Source organism: Monodelphis domestica, chromosome 5 (genome assembly GCF_027887165.1).
Source record: "Monodelphis domestica isolate mMonDom1 chromosome 5, mMonDom1.pri, whole genome shotgun sequence".
NCBI classification, from domain to species: Eukaryota; Metazoa; Chordata; class Mammalia; order Didelphimorphia; family Didelphidae; genus Monodelphis; species Monodelphis domestica.
This window is the reverse complement of record NC_077231.1, coordinates 245435280-245458762: the sequence shown is the minus strand read 5'-3', so window position 1 is coordinate 245458762 and position 23483 is coordinate 245435280. Positions and strand designations below refer to the sequence as shown.

Below are 23483 nucleotides of genomic sequence, written 5' to 3'. Positions count from 1 at the left end.
AATGATCAACACAATGACCATTTATGATTCCAAAGAATGGATGGTGATAGACTCAGTAGGCAAAATGACATCTATATAGAGAAATATGTCTTTATATATCTGCATTAGGCTAATGAGGGAATTTGTTTTGTTCAACTGTGTATTTATTACATGAGATTTTTTCTTATGTATTCAGAGGTAGAAGGGAGAGAAAATAAATTTCTGTTTATTAAAAAAAGAAGCAAAAATAGGCTAACTACAGACATAGAATGGCATATGATTTCAGATAAGGTTACTGTATTATGTTTTACTTGATAGATTTACTTCATTAGAAGAAATCTCTTACAGAGTGGGGGTAATCTTTTAATATTTATAACATAGAAACAAAATACAACAAAAAATAAAATTTAAAAGCTGAAAACAAAAACTTACACTCCAGTACCTGCCCTTAAGTAGCTTACATCCTAATGAAGGAAAATAAAACATAGGAGAGCCACAAGAAGTGGGAAGAGATAGAAATGGTGTTCTGGGACACAATAATTTAAATTAAAAACTCACCCATTATAGCTCAGGGATATATAGGCATGGAATCCAGATTACCAATGTAGAAGAGTTGAGAGGCCAAATTTAAAAAGTATGGGAGAGAACCAACCTGAAGGAGAGAATGATGATGAACCAGTTAGAATATCTATATATTATGACAGTAAGGGGTAAGGCAGCTAGCACAGTGGATAAGAGCACTGGATCCAACTTGTCAGACTCATCTTCTTGAGTTCGAATCTGACCTCCAATTTTTGTTAGTTATGTGACCCCTGGCAAATCTCTTAACCCTGTTTGATTCAGTTTCTCATCGATAGGTTTTATAAAATTTTATAAATTAAAAATTTTACAAAAGGATCTGGAGGAGGAAATGGGAAACCACTCTACTCTCTCTGCTAAGAAAATCTAAATGGGGTAGTAGATATTCTGATACAGCTGAACAACAATGGCTTTAGGGTAGTGAATGTAAAGCACTTTATACATTTAAGGAAGAAAGAGGTAAGCTCTTTATCCCCAATTCAACTGAGGAAACTGAAGCTGAAATTAAATGACTTGTCCAAGGTTATGCACCTGGATTTTATCTTAAATATCTAAACCTGGATTTTACCTTACATCCGTGGCCAAAGGTTTATCTACTAAACTATCCAGCTGCCTCTACTGAGAAAGAGCTGAAGGTACTCAATAGGCAGGTGGTGTAGATTTGGGGAAACTACTGGATTTGGAATAAAAAAAGATTTTGTTTCCTAATCCTGATTCTGACACTCAATAAGTATAAGACCATAGGCAAATCATTTAAAACCTGATTTTTTTTTGCAGTGTAAAATAAGGGTGATATAGAGTGCCTCCAAAATTTCAGTGCAGCCTTAAGTTACTGAACTTACAAGTTTGGGGTATGTTCTTAAATATTTTGAAGCAATGTTATATCCATACAATTAATGAAATTAATTCTGTCAATGATGATCTAATTGTAGCATAGCTTATTTATTGATGCGTCAAAATATATTTTGTATTTATAGTATAAGGATTTGTAATCTGTGATAGTGAGTTAATGTATAATTCTTACCACTTAGTCATAACTTAAAAAAAAAATACCATCTGCTTTAGAATTAATACTAAGTATTAGTTCTAAGGCAGGAGAGTTGTAAAGACTAGACAACTGAAGTTAAGCAATTTGCCCAAGATGACATAGCTAGGCAGTGTCTGAGGTCAAATTTGAACCCAGGACCTCCCGTCTATAGACCTAGCTCTCTATCCATTGAGCCACCTATCCGCCTCCTGAGGAGTGTCTTAATAGTTGCTTACTAGATGTTAAATTATAATAGCCTAACATGATGATCTAATTCTGTGCTATCTATTTTATACTTATTATGTATGTGTATATAGAGAGAGAATTATATGAATAATCTACTATTTTCTTGAGCCAGCTTCATTGATTCATAAGTTCAGATTTTTAGAAGTTAGAATTTTTAATATCTGTGACCAGGTTATCTATTATTCTCATAAAAGCCTTTATCTCCGTGAGGAAATATACATATGTTCTAACCTGCATATTTGATATAACTCATATAATTGCTTCAATTCATGGGATTATTGCCCCCATTGGTTCTTAGGCATTTCATAGAATCCACCATAAGGCAAATTATTACCAGTTATATTCAATGAGTCCAATAGTAATGGCAGTCTTTCCTGTTGCTGTATGAAATAGTTTCTGTTTATTCCATAAGTATTTCTGATGTGTTTAACTTGTTTATCATGTAATCTGAGAACATCTAGAAACTCCCTTCCTCCTTTTTAACAAGGAAATGTTCATCTTTCTATAAGCTACTTTTGGGTGATGAGCTCAATGTTTAGTTATTACTTTATAGGCTTTTGTTTGTTTCTAAATTTGACTTGTGAAGACATTATTTTTAAAGAATGTCTTGTTCTTTTTATCTTGTTTATATAGTTCAGAAAGGAACAGAACTGGGGCAAGTTTCTATCTTGTAATTAATTTTTAAATTTAATATTCTGGAAATAATATTTATGAGTAAAATAACTTTTTTGCAACTACATAAATGAATTAATATGTAATCCCGTATTCTATAAGATCATTGGAAGAATATCATGTAACATACAGGATGCCTCAATTTGTTCCCACGTGATTTTTATTACTTCTGCTAGATATCTGTGTCCTGAAGGCTTTTCATTCAATATGGATTACAGATATCTGACATGATCAAAGCTATTTAAAGGATTTTATTTTTTCATGTTGTGACATCATATTTGGATGTTTAAAGGAAACAGTTCTAAATGTAATAATCTGAACCAAGTATTATATAGGTTTTAAGATTTGGAAATCTGCTTTTGGACATGGAGATTTATGCTTAATTGATAAAAGATAAGATAGTTCTGACATATCAGTCTTACCACCAGGTTGTGTCATATATAATAGTTGAATTTTGGCAGCTTATAATAATGTGTTTAATGTTTTCTGCCATTTCCTTGATTAATCCACCTTAATCAATAAATCTCGATTCTTTAAGCATAAGTTGTCTGTTATTTGTCATGATACTGATCTACTTCTGAATTGCCTATGGAAACTCCTCTGTTTCTGTAAACAAATTCATTTGGTTCCATTATTTGTATGATATTTCCTTGGTGACTTAATGACAGAATTCAAGTTAGTGTCTTCCATGAATATTTCTCTCTTTTCATCCTTGATTCTGTTCTTAAATCTTATCAGATTCTTTCATGGCATCTTTCTGAGACCTTACATGGGTTCATTTCATGGGTTCCATCTATAGGCAATCCACTTCCAATTACTTTCAATAAATTTATGCTAAGTACCTCTTGGCAGCTTTAATTATTGTTCAAAAAAATAATGTCTTTTTCTTCCAAAAGTATCTGAACATTTTATACTTGTTTATCATACGCTCTGAGATCATCTATCATTTCTCTTCTTTTTTGACAAGGAATTTATTTTCACTTTAGCAGCTTATTGGTAAATGGGCTTTGTGTTTCATTAATATGATGGGTTTTTGTTCGAATACCTTCCAAATCTATTATGGCCACAGCTTTCTTGTTGACAATGATGGTGATGATTCAGGTGATTTCTTTTGTACCTCTCTAATATACATCTATCTGACTTTCTACCTCTCTCTATATATACACCTACTTGCCTGCCTATATATCTACCTGTCTATCTGTGTATCCATCCATTATAAGTCTTATGTAATGGGCCTTATTATGTGTAGGCCAAAGTCTTAGCCACAGAGAGCAGGGTAGATTTTGGTGGTGATGATCTATTTCATGAGTTCAGCAATGGTTTTTCATTCAGTTCCTATTCTTTTAGTAGTGCCTATCTCAGAAATTATAGGATCCTAACAAATAATAAGTCTAGTTGTTACTCTTCTAATTAAAAGATTTTTCCATTGCCTGATTAATAGATTTGAACTACTTTGCCTAGTATGCAAGATTTTCTGCTTTTTGATATCATCCTACTTTTCACATCTTTACTCATATTAACTGCTGCCATGTACTCTATGCTTCAGGAAACTTATCTTTTATTTTAACCTTGTCTGTAGCTTTTGTTCACATCACTCCCCATAGCTAGAATATACCCCCTTCTTCCCTCTTGGGTAAATTTTTATTAATCTTTTAAATACCTAATCCAGTCCCCTTTCTCCCTGAACTTTTACTAATCCTCCCCTTTCTAACCCATTCAATTCCACATAGCACTTTGAATTGAAATTTTTCATCGCATTACTTATATATCATGTATTATATTGCTCTGTGTTGTTATTTTATCTCTAACTAGACTAAACACTCCATAAAGGACAGTGTCTTACCTATACTTTGGTTCTTCCCCTTCTCTCCTTAGCACCTAATAATGCTCTGTACAAAATAGTGGTTTTTAGTAGACCATGGCAAAATGAAATGTTGGCTATACATGTGCCATTTTCTTCATTGAAACATCTTTGGAAATTGTTAAATGAGAAGATACAGGTAAGGAAAAGATATGCATAGATCTTTGAGTCAGGGTTGACTAAGAGAACCAGCAAAATCCAAAGCAGAAAGAAATAGGAGCTATTCTTATGACCTAGCAAACAACAGTAGGGAAAAGTAAAGAAAAAGGTGGTGAAATTTGTATAAATAGAATGTAAACTTTTTCAGTAAAAGTTTTGATAAGAAACTTATTGAAACATTTAATGAGGTGTAACAATTTGTGTGTGTGGACTTAATTTATTTTTCTTCCACTAATATCATAGGTAACCAAGAACTGACTATTAATCTGAAGTGATCCTCATACTTCAAAATAATTGAGAAGCTTATATTGGTAAATATAGAGATGATTTAGAACTTTTCATTGTCTTAGTTTTCTTCCCAGGTTACAGATTTAGTTTTATGTGTATCCGTTACATAAATGTTCTGCTTGGTTGAATGGACCATTTATTAAGTTCCAACTTGTGAAACATTATGTGAACATCTGAAGATTTTAAGACCAAAACAAAACAGTACTTGCCCTCAAGAGGCTTGCACTCTATTAGATGGAAAACCTGTGCACAGAATGTAAAGTACAAAATATATACAAAAGAACCTGGAAGCTATTGCTATTAACAAGACATGAATTAACAAGGATTTGATTTAGGTACTTTTAGGTAGATAGAAGCTGAGAGAGGTGAGTCATATTGTGAAGGCAGAATTGACAAGAGTTGTCAACTGAATGGCTATGAGGGGTAAGGAAGACAGCAGTCAAGGGTGATTAGAGGATTTATATCATCATGTATATAAAGCTGCAAGGGACTTCAGAGGCCAACTAATCAAAAACCTTATAGCTGAGGAAACTGAGGCCCTTGAAATTTAAGTGATTTGCCCAAGTTCACACTAATTAGCCTTAAATTTCAAACTGGATCCAACAGAGCCCTGTTCTGTTTTCATTATACAACTCAGCCATCCAATAGTATATTTATGCTGTATAAATATATGAAAATATTGTGTTGCAAAATGCAATGATATTCATTCACTTAACCATTCTTTAACTTTGCCTGCATTTATTGTGTGCACAGTTCTATTCTGGTTTCTTTGGGACACTGAAAGATCCAAGAAATCAAAGTAGTACAAGAAGAAAGAGACATTAACAAGAAAAGCAAGCAAACAGTAGAATCAATCCAGAAAGGACACTACTAGGGAGGAGAGTTGCATTGTAATAAGGAAAAGATAATATAAACCTTATTTTTAAGTGATGGTGGTGCAGGATAGTCTGCTGTTAGAGGAGAGGTATGACCTAAGTAGTACTCTGAATAATATGGAATTCTTTACTCCTTAAAGGAAATATGAGAGAGAGGGAGGGGAGGGGAGGGGAGGGAGGGAGGGGAGATCTATTATCAGGGAAAAGAAAGGTCATTATTCCTTTCCTCTGTAAAAGCCAGCTTTATCTGTGACAAATCCAAGTCTATAGGGTACTGAAACTCCATAAACACCATATTTTGTTGGAGTTTTTCGAGGCCAGCTGGGTTACCCAGTGGAGAGAGTACCAGACCTGTAGCCTGTATTCAGGAAGTCTGTTGTATCACCCTGGGCAAGTCACTTAATGCTATTTGCTTGAGTTTTCTCATCTGTAAAATGAGCTCAAAAAGGAAATGACAAACCTCTCCAATATCTTTGCCAAGAAAACCCCAAATGAGGTGACTAAACAGCAACCAAGGGAAAGTTATATGTGACAGTCCTAAGTCCTCCAGAGTACTGAAACACCGCAAACAACAACTTACAGACTTCCTCTAGACTAATAGAGGTCTTCCAATATTTCCTGAGGTCCTCAATGATTCTGATACAGAGCAATTCCGAGAAGCAGTAAGTGGAAGTTTTTAAATCTTGGCATTCCAAGCAAGGCAAGTTTCACTTCTAGTTCACTGCTTCCGGAAATGCCTTCATCACACATAGAGGGTGGGAGGAGAAGGGGTTGGGGAAGAAAAGGGAAGGCTATTTCTCCTGACCACCCAAGCATTAGCAAAATGCCTTGCTTGGGTGGTAGCTAGTTCAACAGATGAGAAGCTTAATGTAGTTCATATTTTGAAACAGATTGACATTGTTCAACCAGTACTTTATTCAGACCCTCCCGACTCCAAAAAAGCAATGGATACACACAGAGCAATGTATAAACATGTTTTCCTCTAAATTTGATAATACTTCCTGCTTCCAGACAAGCCAGAAATACCACAAGATCAACCATTCTCATAGTACTTTTCCACTTTTTCTCTAAGTCTGGCCTGGACACAGAAGTTCAGAGACTGAAAAAAATAAAATTAAAGAAAAAAATGTTTAATGAATTCAAACTATTCTCATCAGCATTGTTTACTGTAATTATATTATAAATAGGACCATTTTCTTTTCCTGTGTCATGTCAAAGAGAGAGTGAAATTGAACAGCAAAAGAAAATGATGCATATACAATGATCCCTTAGGACAATCAATTAATAATCATTTATTAAACAAAAATAAACCTTGAATCATAGAACCAAGAGATGATCAAACCCAACCCTTCCTCCATTTATAGATAAGGACCCCAAAGGTACACTTCAGTTAGTAGATTTTTAGCTACCAAAAAGAGACCTTGGGGGTATCTGGTCAAAGCCTTTCTTTTTATAGATTAAGAAAGAGCAGATCAGAGAGATTTTGTAAATTGCCCAGAGGCACACAGCTAGTGAAAATCTGAGGTGAGTTATTAATCCAGGTTTTCCTAATTTCACATTAGTGCACTATGTCATACTGCCCTTCTGGTTTGTGGAAGCCCTGGGGCTGGAAAGAAGCAGGAATAGTATTGAATTTAGAAGCTAAGAATATGAATCTAAATCCTGCCTCTGCTGGTTTCTTACCTATGTGACCTCTCTAAGATTTTTTTTTTCAACTAAAAGAAGTTTAGAGGAAATGATCTCTAAGGTCACTACCAATTCTGCAGCTATGATCCTATTAGTTCTTGTATACCAATTCTTTTCTCATTATACTAATACAATTCAACTCAACACTTATGCAGCTCTGTGTGTTCTGTGGATACAGAAATCATTAAGAGGGGCTTCTCTGCTGCTTAGGAACTAAAAATCCATTAGGAAAAAATAAGACACAGAAACATGTAAATAGAAAAAAGAAGTATGATGGAAAGGTACAAAGTGCTATCCAAAGTCAGAGGAAGGAAGGATTGTTCTCAGTTTGGGTGTGGATCAGGTAGGGAGTGTTATAAGGGAAGGTTTCCTGTAGGAGCTGGCATTTGACTTGAATATTGAAGGATGGGTAGGAATTCAACAAACAAAACAGTAAGGGGAGGGTATTACCAGGAAATATTCCAGCCAAAAAGAATTGTTGTTGTTTTTGTTCAGCCATTTTTCTTTTGTGTCCAACTCTTCATGACCTCATTTGAGTTTTTCATGGCAGAGATACTGGAGGGGTTTGTCATTTCCTTTTCCAGCTCATTTTATAGATGAGGAAGCTGAGGCAGACAGGGTTAAGTGACTTGCCCAGGGTTACACAGCTAATAAGCGTCTGAAACCACATTTGCACTCAGGAAAGTGAATCTCCTTGACTCCAGAGTGAGCACCTCTATATTGCCGGTACTTATTAACATTAACATTTAATGCAGTCAGTCAGTAAACATTTCACTTATGTTAAGTTAGACACCATGCTATCCCTTGGATGTCAAAAGAAAGGCAAAAATGCTGCCTCTACACTTAAGGAACTCACATTCTAATGAGGACAGAGTAACATGCAAATAACAATGCCCAGACATGAGTTATATAGTGAGAATGGAGAGTATTACAAAGAGAAAGAGAAGATATGGGAAAGGAATTATACCCAGAAAGACTTCCACTGAAGGTAGAATTTGAGCTGAGTCTTCACACTGGGACATAGAGCTTTCAGATAGCAAATCTCTGTGGAGAGCAATCAACTACAAGGTAGGAAAGGGGAGGAAGCAACTAGGATGTGGGGAAAAAACATTTCTTATTGCTAGAGGATCAATAAATGTCCATGATTTTATTAACCTTGGGAAATTTTTGGACCTTTATCCATATTGGCATAATTTCATTCCATGAAAAACTAGAGACTGAAATGAGATTTTCCACATTTTATGAAACATCCAATGGGTTAGGAGTTACCCTAAAATGTAAATAATGAAAATGAGTACTATGCTGGTATAAGTATGCTCTTCTAATAAAATTAAATTTTTGGAAGAATCAAGATAGCTCTCCATTCCTCTACCTGAGTTGTTTTTTTTTTCTTTCCATCATTGTTTCTCAAATTCTGGGATAATGGCTTATATAACCTAAAATGACCTCTAAAGTCTTTTCCAATTCTCAGATTTGACAACACTATATATATTTCATTTCAATTAACTTTTATTGTGTCTTCTATTTAGAAGAACACTCTGCTAGGAGGTAGATGGTAAGAGCTATAGAGTTTAGTTAATATGGACTTTATTTTCTTAGAGCTTACTATCAAGGAGGACTATGAGGTCTATACAAATATATATATATATATATATATATATAAACATGATAAATTCATTAGAGGTGCAGAATGCTATAGGATATCTAAAAGGTTAGATCATTATATGCAATAACAGCAATAATGTACAACCTGTAATACTTAAGTATTATTAGCAGTATACAGATCCAGGACAACTTCAAGAGACTCATGAGGGAAAAAGAAATCTCGCACCACAGAAGGAACTGACAATGGATGAATAGCATTCTTCACTTTATTTCCTCCATGAGTTTTTCTCTAGCATAAGCATTATGTCTTTTTTTATAACATGGTTAATATGAAAATATGTATTGAATGATAATAAATGTATAGCCTATATCATATTTACCTGATGTCTGGGAGAGGAGGGAGTGGAGAGAATTACAGAGAGGACGTGGATAGTAAAATGTCAGAAATGATTATTAAAGATATTATTGACATGTAATCTGGAAAAAAATTAAAACATTTTTAAAATAATAGGTCAGAATTGATCTATCATTGATATGATATCAGGAAATTTTCCTTAGGGGAAAAAATTACATTTTCTTTCCACTTTAAATGATAGGTCAGAGTTTACAAGGTAGGTTGGGGAAGATGGAATAAATCCAGGCATAGAGAATATTAGGAGAAAATGCAAATGTATAGGAAAAAAAGGCCCTTTAAAAGATGGAGATAATCCAAACTGGCTGGAGTGTGAGTTTGGAGACCTACTGTATTTTTTTAGTTAATCTTAAGTTTTTTCCCAGATTTGTGATTTTTTTTTAAGTTTAAGGAAATTGATGTGAGGCAACCTCTTATATCTCAATGTTGATAAGTGAATACTCAGCAAATTAAAGTCTTGGAGGGATGTTTGGACTTCAAACAAGAGCTTAAGAACTTTGATACAGCCAGTACATATCAAAAATAGAACTTGAACCTTGGTCTTCCTAACTTGCCAGCCATAGCTCTATTCTCTGCCTTTCTACTGGTTAATTTTGGACATTAGTGGGAGGATATAGGGGAAGAAGACTCTTTTGTAGGCAAAGAAGCCATTTGAAAGCTTGAATGATCAAATCAGAGCTACACTTTAGGACTGAAATATGGAGATGGAGTCAGCATAACAAAATGTTGTTGCAATAATCAAAGTCTTGGTTACTGAGGGTCTGAACAGGTTAAGGGCAATAGGGAATCAAATGGATAAGGAAGGATAAAAGAAATGCTTTGAAGTTTGAATGACTAGCACTTGGCCACTGATCTGATATGGGAGGCAAGGGGAGGGAGAATTAAAAATTTCTCAGAAGGTGCTGATACCCTTAAATGAAATGGGATAGTCAATAGGAAACACTACTTTGGGCAGTAAGAGTAAGTCATGAGTTCACATTTGTCCATGTTGGATGTTAAATGCTTACAGGATACCTAAGAGATTGTAGTCGAGGAATACCTCCTCTTTTCTTTATTTGTATTTGCTTAAGATAAAGTTGTGGACTTGCTTGTCTTTGCTTCAGACAAAGATGAGGATTGACCTTCGCCCATCTTGGGACCAAGGATGGAACAGTAAACAAGAAGGCTGCGGGATAAAATTTATGAAGGGCTAATTGCGATTAGGTGGGCGCCTATCCCCTCGTCTGTCCCCTTCCCCTTTGTTTGTATTTGAATTAAAGGAAGAATGTAGGCTGACCTTCGAACACCTGACTATCCCTTGATCAAGATTAGGGTTTCTGGAATGTAGAGTTGTACATTCCTGTAGGTTTTTTTGTCTAAGTAGTCTTTGCCTATAAAAGTTCTGTGTGAAGCAAATAAAATTGGCACTATTTCTCTCTTTTCATATAGTGTCCATCTCTTCTTTTGTTACTCTTCATTTTTCGTTACCCCAAACAGGATGTCACAGGACTGGCCGACCCTGTGGATGAGTCTTGTAAGCCATAGAGTCTTACAAATGGCTGCCCGGACAGGGACTTTCATTCGTAACCCCGATTCCTTTGCTGGTCAAAGGATGACGAAGAGTTAACAGCTTTTGCCCCGAGACTGCAGCTCGGATGGGCAGAAGAATCGGACAGAGAGAGTGCAGTATTTGTGGGCCTCCTCTGTTCCCCAACTTTTTCTCTCTTTTGCTTTTTAGTTTAAACTGTCCCCTATTAGGGACCCCCTTCCCCCCATTCTTTTCTTTTCTTGGAACCCTTCCTTCGGTTTTCTTTGGAGAACCCCCGACGCTGTGTGCTGGTCATGCAGTTTCAATGCTACGGAGATCCCCTTGGTGGTGAGCATAGGAGATACTCTAAGGGTGAGAGGGAAATTATATTTTTTCTTTAGAATGGATCCTAAAATACGGATTTTTTTTTCTCAAAGCATGCTTGTCACAATGTTGTGTGTTTCTGTTTTTTGTTGTCTTTGTCAAAGTCTCATCTCTATGTATTCTTAAATTGGACACACAAAAAGAATGTAAAATGGGATAGTTGCAAGATTGAACTTGTCTGTCAAAAATCCTCAGCAGAGGACAAAAGCAAACACCTGTTCAATGATTTTTTCCTCTTTCTTCCTTTGGATGGGCCCCCAAAGGAGCGAAAAAGAGAAAAATTCAGAGCAGAAAAAGGGAGATTTTTACTCCACAATTAGAGGCTATTTTTCACTTAAGTTTAATCCTATGGTTTGATGTATGCAATTTGGGAGGATTGTTAATGATTTTGATATGATCTAAATTTAATTTCGTGCAACTATTTGTCAGTTAAATGTGAAATATTAATCAGATTTTATTGAGCACAACAAAACTCCTGGTTAGAAGTTTGTTTTATTAAATATTGCTATGCATAATGGTTTCAGTGAATTTGAGAATTGTCTAAATGTGGCTGATAGCCAGACTGACACAGAGAGGGAATATTTTATTCTATAAGGACAAAAAATTGCACTGGCTACTTTATATATGTAAAAGTCATCCTGTTGTTGAGAAGAACTTATTCTAGAAATTAAATTCGGGATTTTTTCAAATCAGATTTATTTTAATGCATGTGCTGTCAGGAATAGTAACAAGAAATCATATGACACACAAGAAGTTTAAGTAATCTGTTCATGGAATTTTATAATACTAGTATTAAGAATTTGGTATTTTGCAAGAGAGAATTTCTATATGATGTTTTTGATCAAGGTTAAATGAATTGTTTTTAAATGTGAAAAATGCATAGGAAGGAATTTGTAACCTAGAGATGAACATGTATGTATTCAGATACTGAATGCTGGAAATTAGTGATGCTGAGTGAATACAGAATATGTATGCATTTGTATTATGAAGAGAATTAAGTTTTCCACCTAAATAGGTTAAGGGTATATGATATACAAACTGTATGTCCTTAACAAGACAAATTTAACCAGCCCTGAAATCAAGAGGGCTTGTCATGAAGATTGAATACAATTCCATATAGTGCCTTTCCTCTACTTACAATAATGGTAAAGAGGGGAAGCCAGAAGAAATAATGAAGTAGTCCCAATAAGAGAAAATAATTAATTGAAGTAGATAAAGGGGATTTATCCCTTCCTAAGTTTTTTTTAGGAAACAGACTCAGCCCCCTCCCCCTCAGGAGGTCAAACAGTTTTTGCAGGCTGGAAAAAAAAAAAAAGGACTCTAATTAGCTGAAGGATAAGAATTAGGAAGGTCAGGTAACAAAAGGAACTTCAGGAATATCAAAGAGGTCCGGCTGGAATGCCAGGTAACATATAGCTAACTAGGGATGTGATTAAGTAACTGTGAAAGTAACCAGCCTCTGAGGACAAACCTAAGGATCTCTGACCTCACATAACTATGTTTGTGATCAAACTATGTTTGATTGTCAGATAAGAATCTTTATGTGAAAGGAAATAACTTTATATCTTATAACCTATCTATATAAGTTTATAATTGAATTTGGAGGTGTCTGGATTCGTTTTATGAAGTGTTCCACTGCAATAAGAGTAATGAATAGAGATACTAACTGATATTCTTAAATTCTAGTATGAATTAGATATAATTGTAATAATGTTGATGGAATTTAATCAGGAATATAGCAATATTTTAGGCTAAACGAAAACTAAACTGTAGGTTTTATTCTACTTTAGACAGGTTTTGAGGAGTGCACGTAAATGCTTTGTGCTTCAGTTTGGTTACACACTGAAACATTGCTAAAGGACTTAATCAAAGTTATTTGGGAGTTGTGGAGTTTAAACTAAAATCCACTGAGAGTAAATTATTATGAAAGAGGTTTGATAAATTCAATATTATAGTAAGCTCACTTGTTAAAGAAGGATGGGACAAGGCTGTTAAGTAATAGATCTAAATTGAGCCAAGGAGCCTTAGGATCAATTGCTCAGAAGCTATTAACCCCTTCCTTGCACACAGGAAGGAGAAAGAAGTTCCACACTAATACTTATGAACTGCAATAGGGATCTCAAAGAGTTAACAACCTCTGTGTGAAAGAACTTAAGATAAGTGTATTTTAATTGTAGATTCAGAGGTTTTAAGACACTCAAACAAACAAACTTTGCCAGGCCTGGTCTGACCAAGTAGCTTGTTTGAAGCTGTGAATTTTAGTGCAAACATCCCATGTCCAGAATGATAAGATTATTCAGCCAACAAGATGTAGCTTCAGCCCTTCATTCTGTAAGACTACACTTTCCTGCTCTGTACATCATCCATTATATGGATGATATTCTTATCATGGCTGAAGATGAATCTCAAATAAGCAAGTGCTATCTATAGTCAATTGGAAATTACCTTGCAAAAATACCATTTAGCTATTACTCAAGAAAAGATTCACAAAACAAGTCCCGTACTCTATCTAGGGGCTCAGTTATAGGCAACATCTGTTATGCCTCAAAAATACAATTAAGAAAGGACTGCTTTAATGATTATCAGAAATTGTTAGGTGATATCAATTGTGTCAGGCAATATTCATTTCTTACTACAACTGAATTACAACCTTTATTCAAAATACTGGAAGGGAGCTCTGACTTGAATTCCCCTGGAACTTTGACACCTGAGGCCTCTCTTGCTTTAGAGATAGTAGAAGATAACCATTATCAGCCTCAATTAGCTGTGAAAGTGACTATTTTTGCAACTTTAATGTTACCAACAGGTGCCTTAACTGAGAAACAAAGAGTCTTTGAATGGTTACGTCTAAAAAGCAAAATGGGAAAGGCTTTACAGAGTTATGACTGTCTTATGGCTCAATTAATATGGAAAGGCATAAAACATGTGGTCTCAGGTTTAGGATAGTATCCTCATGAAGTCCAGGTACCCATTGCTAAAGATATACTACAGAAATATTTAGTCTTTACTGTTAGCATACCCCATTGCTATTACCACCTACACTCCACAAGGCTTATTTTCTTTTTCGTCACAACATCCTATTTTTTTTCCTAATATTCTAAGAGATTGTCCGGTATCAGGACCTAATGTTTGTGTTGATGCAAATGCTAATTACAAGACAGGAGTGTAGAAGGAAGGTAGTTCACCTGTCATTTTTACCACTCCTTATTCTTCTACCCAACAAAATGAATTAACAGCTGTTTGACTAGCTTTTTGGTTATTTCAGGAACCTTTACTCTAAATAAAAAGTGTCCTAATTGTGTTCCAAAACACCCCCCAATGCATATTGCTGTGAATCCCAGAGGCTTAAATAGTACAAATGGATGTGACCCATGAATGGTCCTTTGGACGACTTAAATATATCCATGTCACTGTGGATACTTTTTCAGGATTTTTATGGGCTTCCTGCTTGATGGGAGAAAGAACTTCTCATGTTATTAATCACTACTTAATGACTTTTGAGATGGCTGGTCCCCCCAGAACATTTAAAACAGATAATGGGCCTGCTTATACTTCCAAACAATTTTTTCTTTTTTTGCCACACTTGGGCTATTCACCTCACAGGTATCCCACACAATCCACAAGGACAAACTATTGTGGAGCACAGTAATCAGATCTTAAAAAACATTTCTTTTAAAACAAAAAGGGGGAGACAGCATCCCACATCGATGATTGGCAATAGCTGTATATACTATAAATAATTTGATCTTTACTTCCAATAATATATCCAGAGATGAAAAATTTTTCTCTGCATTTTCTTATGAATGAAATTCAGGCACCGCTCCGGTGCTCCCTGCCCCAGAACAAAAACTTGGCATGTGGAAAGATGATAATCAAACTTGGCAAGGACCACCCAGTGGTCCTGCAAGGCCGAGGTTCTGTTTGTGTCCCCACAGGTAAAGACAGAGTATGGCTCCCTCCCTGCTGAGTTCAAGAAATTGACCATAAAGAGAAGGACAAGGAGAGGATGCAGGAAGCCTCACAAGGAGACTTGACAACATCTCCATAAGATACTGACTCTTCTGCTTCTGCTTCTGCTTCTATTCCAGACTTTAAGTGAAGCTACTGGAGTAAAGAGATGGTCTTTGGGGAACAACCATCTTGGGTAGAGTATGTCAGCATGGGACACACTTTACCAGAAGTCATCTTATATACAAAAACTAACTGATATTCCTGGCATTTACCATTTTGAGAGACAAGCTAAGGACAACAATCAGGCCAACAATTTGTGCCTTTCAATTGGACTGGACTAGTTGAGGCACCCCCAGTGTGCCTCACAAGAGACCATCCTGCATGCCTGCCCCTCAGATCTCTGCAGGTGCATTATTATGGTCATCCTGACCTGTCAGACTCTTTCTGGATAGGACCTTATCATGTAGATAAAAGGGAAAAATATGAAGATTATGGCCAACTGCAATATCTAGGTTGGCTAGGAGAATCTTGTGATAGTATTTGGGGACAAGAAAGACCTATTTGTCCATATGTGATGGGATATGAACAAAGAGACACTGTTAATATGTTTCTGCCCTTGCTGTCATATAGATCTAAAAGGGCATCATGTATTCATTGGAAAAATATGATTTGGATGTATTGGCATAACAACACAAGGTGTACTGGAAAGAAATTGGATTCTTATAAATTTCATGATTGTTTTATAGGATACAGCTCACCTTTGTGGGTGATGCCCCCAGAGCTAATTGGTTACATTTTGCTAATTTCACACAGATTTTGACTGATTATGGAAAGATAGCCCCGGCATTGGATAAAGTAAATATGTCTCATTATGTTAATGTTACTTATAATGGAAAAGTCCAAAATCCAGTAACTAGAAGTGTTACATTAGACATTCAAGGTAAACACTCAGGGGGATGGTATCACTCACTGGCAGAGAGAGCAATGGAATAATTGTCTCAACTAATCAGCCCTAAGAAAAGAAGATGTATTTCTTGCTTAGTTTTAGGAATTGTAGCTCTTATAGCCGCTATAACAGCCACAACTGTCAGTAGTGTTTCACTAGCACAAAGTGTAGCTAATGTAAGGACCCTGGAACATGATGCAGAATACTTACATGGGCTAGCACAGAATGTAACCCAGGTTTTACACTTGCAGCAGGATATTAATACAAGGGTTTTTTATGCTTTACAACAAATATCTAAAGATGTATTGTTATTTACCAATCAAGTAGAAATTTTAGCTATCAAGGGTAAATTAAGGTGTGATTATCGCTATTCAGCCTTTTGCCTTCTTCCTGTTAAAGCTAACATGTCTGATGCATTCGAAAAAATTAGAAGTGATTTACAAGGTCTTTGGTTAAAGAGTAACATCTCAGAGGACATCCAACAATTGAACCATATCATTGATGAGATGGATAACTCTTTAGCTGAGGACCTTCGCCCCGAACATATCGCTGATTGGTTATACAATTGGATTCAAATGAGTATAACCATATTAACCTTCATATTGTTCATAGTTATCTTAGCGGTCCTTCTTCCCTGTCTGTTCCAACTCCTTTTGTCTAGCTTGGGCAAAATTGGCCGAATCTTGGCTCTCCACAGAAGTCTTTTGCAAAACAAATAGGGGGAATTGTAGTCGAGGAATACCTCCTCTTTTCTTTATTTGTATTTGCTTAAGATAAAGTTGTGGACTTGCTTGTCTTTGCTTCAGACAAAGATGAGGATTGACCTTCGCCCATCTTGGGACCAAGGATGGAACAGTAAACAAGAAGGCTGCGGGATAAAATTTATGAAGGGCTAATTGCGATTAGGTGGGCGCCTATCCCCTCGTCTGTCCCCTTCCCCTTTGTTTGTATTTGAATTAAAGGAAGAATGTAGGCTGACCTTCGAACACCTGACTATCCCTTGATCAAGATTAGGGTTTCTGGAATGTAGAGTTGTACATTCCTGTAGGTTTTTTTGTCTAAGTAGTCTTTGCCTATAAAAGTTCTGTGTGAAGCAAATAAAATTGGCACTATTTCTCTCTTTTCATATAGTGTCCATCTCTTCTTTTGTTACTCTTCATTTTTCGTTACCCCAAACAGGATGTCACAGGACTGGCCGACCCTGTGGATGAGTCTTGTAAGCCATAGAGTCTTACAAGAGATGGCTATTGTTTTTGGCAGAAATACACACTGAAAGATGAGTAAGAATAGACCTATCCATGACGTAGTAAATGTACTATAATATACCAATGCAGGACCAACTGCAGAAATAGGAAGAGATTCAAAAGGGAGACTGTCATTTACCGACCAACCTTAAAACCCCAATAAATTGTGATAACTATGTCATTGCATAGTTTTGTTCACCCAAGGGCCTACATCTACAAACAACAGGAAAGAAAGGAAGGAAAGAAGCCCTCAGACAGGAAAGTGCCTGCCAGAAATACGACACAGATACCTTTTGATAAACATGTTCTTCTTGCATTCTGAAGAACAAGATGATAGGTGAAAAGAATTTGACACAAAAAACTCATGGGAAACCTCTTGAATCTCATTATAATGTATTTTTTGTGGGGAATGTCTGCTAGGAAATCCTAGCAAAGAATTGGATCATAAATTATAAACTTTTTCAAGAAAAAGAAAACCTGCCATTGAAGATCATTTAGATACAGTAAGCTGAAAAAAGTCATGTTCTTTTTTTGTATTAAAATGCTAAAACAGATGATTAATACAGTTGAGGATTGAGTTAGATTAATTAATTTAGATAATTTGAGATAATATGGCATTTTGACAGCATAATTTAGTCTCTTTCAGTTCACTGATGGGGAAAAAGGGGGGAGGGCTTTAAGAAATTCTCCAAGTGTCTTGAAATAATTTTAATTTCATGATGATCTGATTAAGAATTCGAGTCACATGGAGAAGATGGAGAAGCTGTACCTCCTCAGCTCATGGCCAATAGCTTTGCATCCATGTGGACATTAGTGCATTTCAGTTTCTCACTAGGGGGTTGGAATGTTTCCAGTTGATAATGGATGATAATGGATGGATGTGGTTTTTACAGGGCTAAGGGGATACTCAGGGGAGAAGGTAAGACCAGTGACTAAAAGAACAGAAAGGCTTTGCCCAGTACTTGGAATCCCATAGCAGAATCCTCTCTAGACCAAGAATTATATTCTGTATGTGAAGTAACTCTCCCTCCCCCAATCAAAAGTACAATTACCATATTCTGTATAAATGGACATTGAAGGGGTAGTTCATCCATTCTCTGCATTCTTTTTTTTTTTTAAATTATGGCAAGGTTTTTTTTTTTCTGTTTCATTGATATTCAAAAGCAGAAAAAGAAAGGCCTATCTATCAGAGAGTGGGGCTGGGAGGATATTGCAAATCATACTGTATAAGTTCTTTTCCCCTGTCAAACATTTGTATACAAGTACATACTGGTTGAAAGGAGGATTGAAAAATATCTTGATTAATGGGGAAATAGAGCACAAACAGCTGGGATTAGAGGGTATTAAAAAGAAAATAAGGTGGAATGATCATTAGTAGCCCTTATGAAATTGATTTCCATACTTGTGATTTCTACATGGAACTATGCAGATTAACTAGGTTCATTCACCTTTGCAGACATTTAAAAAATCGTGGTGCCATAGTAAGCTACCAAAATGTAAAACTACACTATGATTTTGGGGCAGTTCATATAAATTTAGTTATAATTATATGCGGATTCTATTTGTATTTTAGCCATCTACTATCTACTTCTTCCTTGAATTATTGTCCCTCAAATTTGGAGGAGGTAGAGCAAGTTCTCTAATTTTCTCATCTTTAAACAAGTTTCAGGATATGGCAAGGAGTTGTTTTGTCTGCAATTCTTTAAAAAATCAAATATATACATTTAATTTGTATAAATTTGAGAATTTCATGAAGTTAGCCCTGTATTCAGAGTGAGCCTGTTAGCTTGCCAATTGGTATCTATCCCATAATTTTACTGGTTTCCCTGCACTGAATTCCCCATTCCATGTGGGGAATATGTGGGGCATATGAAATACTGGCTTCCTGGTTTATCTGTCTAACAAACTGAGTGATATTGGTTGATCTGTCATCAGTATATTGGATCCACTCAAAATAAGGGGTGGCGGTGGGAGGTAGAGAGGAATTATACCAGAGTTCCTTTCAGGTATAAATTAAAAACCCTTTTAGTTCAAGATGTCATCTGGTATAAAACAGATTCCTTTCCTAGGCAGATATATAGGATCATGGATCTAAAGTTAGAATGGATATCTAGTCTACCCCTTCATTTTAAAGATTAGTGAAGAGATCAAACAGGTTAAGTGACTTGTACAAGGTCACATAAGTTGCGTGTTACATAGCTGGGAGTTAAACTCGGGCTTTTGGCTCCAAATTTAGCATGCCAACACAAGCTCTTTGCTCTCTACTACTTTGTTTCCTTGACTCACTATGGAATCTCTCTGGAATAGTTCAGAACATCTAGCAGCATCCCTGCATTCATCTACTCCTCTTCTGAGGAATTTCAGTCAATTAACCTTGTTGAGAACAAGGGCAAGCTAGGGTAAAGTCACAATATACTGACATATCCCTGTGTCTAGTGAATTTTAGTAGTCATGAATAATAATAAATTATTATAATAAAAATAAAATGATTATTTTTCCAGCACATTCTCTGTAATAAATTAATAAATATTTACTAATAATCAATATTTACCACCTACTAATGGGGAGACAGCATGTAATCAAATGCATATAAAGCAAGCTAAATAAAGGATGAACAGGAAATCATTAAAAGAGGGAAGGCATTGGAATTAAAAGAGGTTTTGGAGGGCTACTTGTAGAAGGTGAGATTTAATTGGGCTTTAAAGGTAAGTAGGGAAGCTTGTAGTCAGAGGGAGAGCATTCCAGGAATAGGGAAATACCAGAAAGAATGCTGGGAACCAAGAGATACTAATGTTTTGTTAATTGCACAGCTAGGAGGACACTATCTAGAGTGGACAAATAGGAGGCAGTTAGAACTTACTCTAAAGAACCCACAAATACATAATGCAAGTAATATATATATATATACATATATATGCAAATAACTCATCTATAAATAAGATAAATGACTTTTATTGGTACATGTTGGTATTATTCAAATACATGGAGGTGCCAGAGACTAATAAAGTTGATTTCTAAAAAGAAATTCATTTTAGTGTGTTGGGCAATTCATGACTTTTTAAACATTTTTCTCAATGAATAGATGTTAAAATTTAATTATTTACAATAATATAGGGGTTCACATAATTTTTGTCACTAAAGATGATTTTTATATTTTAAGTAGTCAGAAATTATACTATACATCACCACAATGCTTGAGTACCTTAAAAACCTAAGATGAGACCATTTGGTGCCAGTAGCTTAAAGTAAGGACATAGACTAGTTCTTTTGTTTCAAGGATACCCTTGTCAGTCTAATTTGGCCTCTAATGAGGATCTAGGCAAGGAGCCAAAAAAGATTAAGAAAGATTCAGGAACTAAAGGGAAGGTAACCCTTTGAAGGAAACCCATACTCAGAGGGGAAATCATTGGCCAGGCACAAAGGCCATAGCACTGTAGGAATAAAAATAAATAAAAGCTCCTACTATTGAAAAATATATAAGAATTTTAATAATAAATTAAAAGAGAGAGAAGGAAAAAAAAGGTTCTTTCAGTCAAGTGAGCAGAGCAAAGAGAGACAAAAACTCACACCTGCAGCACTTTACCAAAAGCACCAGCTCTGAAAAAAGAGCCCCACAGCATGGGTCTCAGCCAAATTTATCTCCCAAGCATCCTTACATAAAATGAGGATGTAACTTAAAAGGATGCTGGGAATGTAGCTCAGGTATGGCAAATTTTCCACCTGCACAGCACTCAAGATGAACTTTGGGGAATGGGTGGAAGATACCATTTCAGCAGCAACTACAATACCTGCAAAGAAAATGGCAATTCAGAAAACTAGAAACATGAGCCATAAAGGAAGACTGATCAAACAAAGACATGAAAAGATAACTGCTAGGGGTTAGACTGTCAAATAGGTGAGGAAGATTCTGGTCCTGAAATCTTTGGGAGTAGATTGATTTGAAAGACAATAGTTGAAGGAGATCTTATCTAGACAGTGGGATAGGGTAGGGGGAAGCTGATTTCTTTAGTTCCTTAGCCATGAGATATAGGGTGAGGCATCCTAAAGAATGATAAAACAGAAGGAGCTATAGGAAATAGATGATGCTTACTGATTTGAAAGCCAGCTCAACCCCAGGGCCTGAATTTCATTTTCCATAGCTGAACTAGTCACTCATTTAGTGGTCAGATAAGAACTGGTCCCTTGTCCTCATAGGATTTCTAATTGAGTAGGAGGATTTAACAAATATTCAAATATCTCTTTGATTCTCTGATCTCCTCAATGTGGGTACTCCTACAAAAAAATCCTTACCATTCAGCCCATATTTACTCATTCAAAACATATATATATATATATATATATATATATATATATATATACACACACACACACATACTCACATTTATTCTTCCTCCTCCTAGTTCCTTCTAGGGCCTCTTTTGGAGAAGAGCTCAGATCATCTAATTTTCATTCCTCTACCCTCTTCTGGATTTTGACTCCACACTATTATCTATTTCCCTCCCCCTTTCCTCAAACCACTGCTTTTCCAATTGATCCCCTCCCAATTAGAATGTAAGTTTCTTGAGCTTTCTGCTCCTCTTTGTATGTCCAGCACACAGCATAGTACCTGGCTCATCGTAACAATCTAATAAATGCTATGGCCTTGTTTTGGCATTACATGACATTATAATTGTTCTATGTATTGATTATCCTTTGTTCTAACTATGCAACTGGCTCACTGTCTGGCAATAGCCCATGCTTCTCTGATCATATCTTCCCATGGGTCCTCCAGGACTAATCATCATCATTAACATCTTATAGTTATAACCATCTTTCATTGCTCCATTTGAATATTGTGGAACTTTTCATCTTTATAAAACATATTCCATTCTTTACTGCCATTAGTATCAATAAAAAAAAAAACTATTGATGATAAAAATGGAACTTTGTTTCAGAGAGAAACCTAGGATGGTTATGGGGATTATATAATTTCCCAAATAAAATTCATCCTTCCCATTTAATTCTGAGCATATTTCCTTGTCCATTTGCAGTATCTAGCCATGTATGTATCTATGAAGCTGTTCTAAGATATCTACCCAAATGAATAATAAAATTTGGATAATAGGCATTTTTCATCAGCTTGGCTTTTCCTATATGGATAGTTAGACCAAATTGATGAGTGATTATGTATTACATTTAGGAAGCTCTGTAGTGTTTTGGAACTTTTTGCAATCAGCACGATGTCATTCACAAGCAGACACATCTGGAAGAACTTTTCATTTAGAGGGAATCTCTACTTTTCTTCACTCTGATCTGGACTTGTTTTAAACTTCACTTTCTATTTCTCCTCAGTTACACTGAACAAAATTATTTCTGTTGTTTTATCTTTCAGAGAATTTTATGATTTTGACATGCATAGAAATTACATTGCTGGAAGAGAGCTTCTAAGGTGATTCTTATTTCTTTATCAAATCAAAGATTTTGTATAGGAAAAAAGTAATAAATAAAATGGAATTTTGTGTCCTCTGTATAATTTAGTCTATTGTGTAATGGTAAAGATATGGTCTGCTTGTAGTAAAATCTCATCCATGAAAGCCTACTTCTTTCTCATATATTTATTAAGTATGCCCTCTATGCATTGCATATTATTCACATAAGATTTTTTGACAGCTCAGAAAGTAGGAAGTTATTGATGTTCTTTATCAGATACCTTAAGAATCAGTCATCCAAATTGTATTAACTCCATCATTTTTACTCTTTGGAATATATTAAGTTTAGTCAATCTGTTCTTTCTGTCTTTGTTTTCTTTCATTCTTTTTCTACTTTCTTATTCAATACCCCAGGTTAGGAATGCTAAAATATAAATGTAGTACTCCACTATTACTGATAGAAAGAATAGTTTACATAATAACCCTGACAGATCTTTTCCATTTTTTTGTCCTTCAGTTATCCTTCCAGTTTGATCCTTATCTACTCTTAACTGGTGTGGCTTGATTGGATCTCTCAATAACCTTTCTGTAGAAATGTTTTTTTTTTCTTCCCCAACTTTGCACTTTTTTTTTTTAAACTATGCCATTCATTAA

General features: G+C 35.5%; 1 long non-coding RNA gene across 1 annotated transcript; it reads left to right on the top strand.

The window, feature by feature from the left end:
* The first annotated feature begins 10416 nt into the window (after positions 1-10416).
* Positions 10417-17303, top strand: LOC130454626 (uncharacterized). The gene is made up of 2 exons (XR_008912385.1): positions 10417-11268; positions 15216-17303. It is a non-coding gene; the product is annotated as an uncharacterized LOC130454626 (long non-coding RNA).
* Positions 17304-23483: the final 6180 nt, after the last annotated feature.